This window comes from Austrofundulus limnaeus, unplaced genomic scaffold (assembly GCF_001266775.1).
Source record: "Austrofundulus limnaeus strain Quisiro unplaced genomic scaffold, Austrofundulus_limnaeus-1.0 Scaffold30, whole genome shotgun sequence".
NCBI lineage: Eukaryota > Metazoa > Chordata > Actinopteri > Cyprinodontiformes > Rivulidae > Austrofundulus > Austrofundulus limnaeus.
This window is the reverse complement of record NW_013952432.1, coordinates 1393616-1399915: the sequence shown is the minus strand read 5'-3', so window position 1 is coordinate 1399915 and position 6300 is coordinate 1393616. Positions and strand designations below refer to the sequence as shown.

At 37.1% G+C, this 6300-nt stretch overlaps 1 protein-coding gene across 1 annotated transcript in view; it reads right to left on the bottom strand.

Annotated features, from left to right (window-relative positions):
• The window catches only part of tmtopsb (teleost multiple tissue opsin b), a 32310-nt gene that overhangs the window by 3625 nt on the left and 22385 nt on the right, over window positions 1-6300 (bottom strand). The gene's annotated exons all lie outside the window — the stretch shown is intronic.

The following is a 6300-nucleotide window of genomic DNA, read 5'->3' as shown; positions in this document are numbered from 1 at the left end:
GGCGTACAAAGTGGCGTACGCAAGTTTCTGGGCTCAAATTGTGCGTACGCCTGTTTTATAAATCCGACCCCTGGACATTTATGGTTTGATTTCTTTGTATGTATGGATCACTTGGGTTGTTACCGACATCTGGTGAAAATTTCATGTCATTAACACCTCTAGTAATATATTTACTGAGAAAAATGGTGACGTGTTCAATACTTATTTTACCCGCTGTATCAAATCAARGCAGTTAGTGGTGCTTCCAAACTAAAATATTTCACCCAGACGATGTGCCAAAGGCTGGTGAGTCCTTAAAAGCGCTCCAAACAACTCATAAACCTGCAGCAACTCTTCCTCAGGGGAAGACAAAAAAATTAGCCCTTTTTTAAACCTAAAATAAAGATTTGAGATTTTATGCATCTGTCCTTTAAAAAATGGTTGCAGGGGAAGCTTTCTMAAATTTGTCTTGATGACAGTTTTGTTTAAACTGCGATACGTTGATCAAAATACCGGAGGAAAAAGAAAAAAGGAAATGTAAGACAAAAATATGTCTACRACACAAAGAGTCTGTTTAAATTCAATCTAATGTGACCAGATGATAAMGCAACAGTGATTAAAATGGGTTTTCTCATACGATTGATTCTACTTTGTTGCCAAATTTATTATCAACAATCAAAATCTAATAAAATCTGCATGAGTTTAAAGCACATCTGTGATAAACTGTCCTAATAGAGTTCTGCACTGATTCTGCAATAAAACATGACCAGGGGAAAAAAATTTTGATTTGTTTTCATAGTCTATTCCTGTGTTAATGGAAGCAAAAAAACCCGTTTAATTCATCAGGCATGTCAACAAGTTTGTTGCTTTGATTCATTTCTATCCATTCTCAGTAAAAATATTGACAGCTGTATAATTTTTCAATATTCCACATGTATATTTCCTTTACATTTAGTTTTTGTTTTTGTTGAATACCAGACTTAGTTTTTTTTAAGTGGGCTTCAGCAAAAACTAGCTGTAAGCACAATGATCTGGTAAGAATCAAATTTATTTCTCCAAACTGAGGTTGTTCAACAACCTTTCTAACCCCATTGAAAAGACATGAACTGCCACTTTATTGGCCCTATATCATCCCAGATGCTCCAWAGGTTTCAGAGAGGAGCACACATCTGTTCATCAACACTTTCCATTCCTTCAATAAGCTTTCTCTCTCCTCAAGGTGTCGGGAGCCGATTCATCTCAAGATGCTGGCAGTGAGTCAAGCAGAACAAAAATATGAAAATAGGGAAGTAGTTATAGCTGCTATAAGGAGGTGCTCGCGGCAGTTAATTAACAGCAGCTCATATTAGAGCCATCATCAGCATCGAGCAGCGTCTCATCACAGCATCAGCTGTTCACTGGAGGCTGTGAGAATCAGATCTCTGCTGGGGGACGCCGAAAGAGGGAAAAGTGCTTGGACACYAGGGGGTGAACAGATGGCACCTATATGTGTGATTCTCTGCAGGAACAAACAAGAAGGAGCTGCAATTATAAGGTGGGGTTTTGCTACTGACAGGACAGGAGATGCGGTCGGAAATAAAACTGGTTTAACCATTTGAGTGACCAGCGCACTTAATGTTCTGCAGCATCGGATGTCCTTCCTGATCTAAAATCCATTCCAACCTCAGCCGATAAGAGCTCAGTCAGAGCGTGAATGAAACTGAAGGGAAGAAACCCAGGAAGCAAAATCAGAAAGATGAACAACTATTAATGCTCTCAGTCACACCAAGACATTTTTTTAATTTCTAATGAACTTAACATGAGTGGTTTTGTTCAAACCAGTTCACACAGCACACAAGAAGACCCTTAACTTAGCATCAAACAACCAGCTGCACCGCTCTGCAGCAAAGTTCTACTCAGACGTCTGCAATACAACATCAGAAAAAGTCATTGATATTTTATGAATCATCTATTTTATCTTTGTCTTCAATATCTTCCATGGGCTTTTTAAAATTATTGTTTGTATTTAGAGCATAACGAAGGACCAAGTTTTTCATGGTCAGACCCGTTCACCCACGAAACCTTCTACATTAACAGTTTGAACAATTTTAAGCCAAAAATCATAGCATAAGAGACAAAGGAAAACATTTTAAACCGTATTTAAGAATAAGTTCGCCAAACACTTATTTACTTATAAAAATAATAATAAAAAGATGTGAGATCACTAAACATTTAGGATGGAATCTTGTATATATATATATATATATATATATATATATATATATATATATAATGATTGTTTTATTGTTTTCCCTAAAATTGTATTGTTTATAATGAACCCTGTCAATATACACAAATAAGATTTGTTCATGTTTGGCACTAATTCATGGTATGATGGTTTATTTGGTAGAGGTGTTGCCTCCCAGCAAGAAAGTTGCTGAGTCGACTCCATGCATGCATGGGTTTTCTGCGTGCACACTGGTTTCCTCCCATACACCAAAAACATGCATGTTAGTCTAATCGGTGACTCTATATTGACCCTAACATGAGTGAGAGTGTGGATGGTTGTTTGTCTCCTTRGTCTCWAAGCATTTTTTTTCTCTAGGCATGTTTGCGTTGTAAAGCCTGGCTCGACGTTCTCCGGCTCCAGTCGGCCTGGTCTTATTATACCTCGGCCCTGGTTGTGTTTACACTGAGTGCAGCCTCGATGTGGGCAGGATCATAATATTAAACACATGAAAATTCTATTTAGCTTGATTTGCAGCACAGCAATAATGGACTGCACTAAACTGGAAAGAAAAGTATAGAACATTTGCATCTGACCTTCCAGCAGCATGACGCTTAAGACCAGAGAGCAGGACGACTGAGAGGTAAGCTAATGGTAGCTAATGTTAGCTTGCTGTTTTTTGGTAGCTCCCTATTGTTGTGTCATTTAACTCATGTGAAAAAGTCTGTACAAATAGGATAAAAATTCAATGTCATAAATTCAGTGTCTAAAAATATTCAGATTCCAATGAGACTATTTTTCTTCCATATACAAACAATTCACGCAATGTTACTCTCATCTGTGTGGTGTGACCCCCCCCCCCACCCCCCCACCCCGCTCAGTAAATCAATCAATGAGCAACAATAGTTGATGTCAAATCAGCCCAACCTGCCTGGCCTGAATAGAACCGCTGGTCTCGGGGTTCCAATAATTGGGGTGGAACTGGGTCATAAGGGCAAATACACTGAACACGGGTTTGAAGCCAGGCCATTACCCCCGTGACCCTGAAAGAAAGAAGCGGATAAAAGGATGGATGGATGGATGGATGGATGGATGGCTGGATGGATAAAGAATGGATGGCTGGATGGATGGATGGATGGATGGATGGATGGATGGATGGATGGATGGATGGATGGATGGATGGATGGCACTAATTTAAATTGGGAACATTAGTGAATTGTTGATTGATCTGATCTTCAAATAGATCATGGTCTTTCTGGCAGAATCAATTTAATTGACAAACACATGAAAGTTATAAATTTTTTATGTCATCTGTACAAATAATGGCTCATTGTTTTGAGGTTTTGCTTGGGATTAAATCAATTTAAAAGTTTTTTTTCTTTTTTAGATGCCTCCCTTCTCCCCCTGTAGACATCCTTTCCACACCATTATTATGATTTTTTTAATAGGAGAAAAAGAAGAAGAAAGAAAAAAGTGAAATGCAATGAGAAAGAGTGAAAAAGAGATTAGAAGATATGTAAAATATATGTTGAGAAAACACAAGACAGCACACCAGACTTCTCGGCTCCACACCTACAAAACAAAGATAGCAAAACCACAGCAAGAAAAATGCATAACTATGTAATTATAATGACTTTAGCCCTGCTGAAAACCATACCCATTTACATATATAAATATATACACAAACATACCCCTACCTACATATCATATCATACAAATTAATTTAAAAGTTAAAAGTTTAAATGTGGCATTGAAAAAAAAAGAGGGGCTTAGGTAAAATCAAGGATTGAAATTCAGTTGTGCTGAGATCAAAACAGTATAAAAGTAGATAAAATTCAGTATAGTTCTTCATTTTCCATCATAAATAAAATAAACAAACACTGTTTTATATTTTCTGGATACCATTTGCTTGAAAACCAATAAAAAAACATCTTTAAAAGTCAATGATTTATGTTACAATCAGAAGTCATTAAAAAGAGGTGACCGGCCGACAAACCAGAGGTGTTGCTGAGGTTCCGGCTCGTGATTCTGTGCAGCGCTTGAAGTCTTCAACTCGCCTCAACTCAGTGCTGCGATGATCATGGGCTGGGAGGAACTGAAGACTGAAAGCGCCACACAGTGCAGCCTCCCGCTCGCTCCTCTGCAGCTTCATCCCAACAGGAAGACTTTCCCTCGGCTGTCAAGACAAGTCAGCCATCAAACAAAGTGAAACGCCTCACAAGCTGAAACCCTGAGCCGCAGTCTGACGACGAGGCAGATAAAAGGGAGCGGAAAGGTCATCGCTCCCTGATTGTAACGTCACATGCTAATCCAAATCAAAAGCTACGTTACGTTTGGAAGATTAAAAAGAACTTTCATCCTTCACTTTCTTCTTTATGCCCTTCTTTGAACTTCATGTTTGTATTCATTTCAACCTTTTACAATAGTTTGGTCGCTCTGTCTTCGCTGCCATGTTCCTTATTTCCATTTCTATCTATTTTCTTTATTTCCACGTCACATTCTGCTCATCATCAATCCTCAGGATTTTTACTTTATCTTTTGCAAACAAATGCCTGCTCAAGTTTGAACATGCAAATGAGTCTGCAGTTGTTTGAAAACTTTAACAAGCATTGATTTACAGAAAACACAACAATTATATGAGATATGTTTTTTTAAAACAATTAAAAGGATGTTAGGGATGTTTTTCACAGACGATGGCATGAAATGTGAATATAAAAGAGTTTATACTGTATGTTACTCAGCATGCAGAAATGCARTGTGTTTCTGCTCATCAAATGTGACAATAAAGCAAAAAAAGAAAAGAAAACCTGTCCATAAAAGCACCAGAACAACTTAAAACAATTCAATCTTTCTTACTTTTATTTATAAATACAATTAGTTATTGCATTTTTGAACTTGTGTCTTTTCAAGGCTGCAAAAAGATTGAAGTCGATATTTTATCCCTTAGAACAGAACAAAATATTTATGCTAATACAGTATACTTATACTGTAAGAAAGTTACACATTTTAATAAAGAAAAAATAAAACAAATAAAACAATAAAAAGTCCCCCTGCCCCCAACAAAAACAAAACTAGTTAAAAAAATCAGTCCCAAACCAACCTGAAACTGATCCAAACTAAAATCCAACAAATTGTCAGTGGCAGCTCTGAAATCTGACTGTAACCAGAGTAAACTCCCAAACTAACTAAAAACACAGATGAAAACTCCAGAAACTTTAATTTCTATCAGATAGACAGYAGACTGTGAGCTACATCTAAATGTCATTATGACTTGTTCTCCATGATGATCAAAACTGAAGTTAAAAAATGCTGTGTAAATGTAAATTGAATGTGTTATTTTCAAGTTATAACAGAAAAAACAAAAAGAGAAATTAATTAATTAATTAATTAGTCTTTATATTAAACTAATTCTTATCAATTTAGCAGACTAAAAGCAGCCTCCAAACATCTAAAATATGCAGAGCARTGTGCAGCTGTCCTTCTATGTACTGCTTTTATTTTGCACTTATTATGAGTGGGAGTCATATTGTTTTCATACAGTTTTTTTTTTCAGTGATTTTTGGTCAACTGTAGCACAAAAACGGCTGCACTGATCAACATGAAATTTGTCAGGGTTGTAGATGAGTCTGACCTACACTGCGCCAGCCAACGGTTTTATGATAGACCCCATATTTGAGGAGGGGGCTCCTTTCAAAGAGGGGGTGTCTGGACATATGAAAGGCTTTTAACTCAGAAACTGTTCAACATTGAAGCTTCAGATTTCTTTTGTTATTTAGCTCTGATGAGGGGCTATCCATCATGTCAACCAACCCACCCCCAAAAAAAAGACCCCCACCCAAACCACTACAATTTTGGGATGCATCTAGCAGCATGGCATTTATTAGGAATAAAGACTTCTGAGTTCTGGTGCATTTGTGCGTGCGGGGGTCATTATGTTACCGCTATGCAGTGTCTAGTTATATGAGTCAATTAGTGGATGTTTGAGGATTTATTGGTTGTGAAAGGATGCACACAGAAAACATCTTGATGTTGCTTCTGCTGTAAATCAGGAATGGGCGTTGGAAAGCAGATTACTTCTTCTTTTATCTGTTTTTATTTATTTATTTATTTATTTA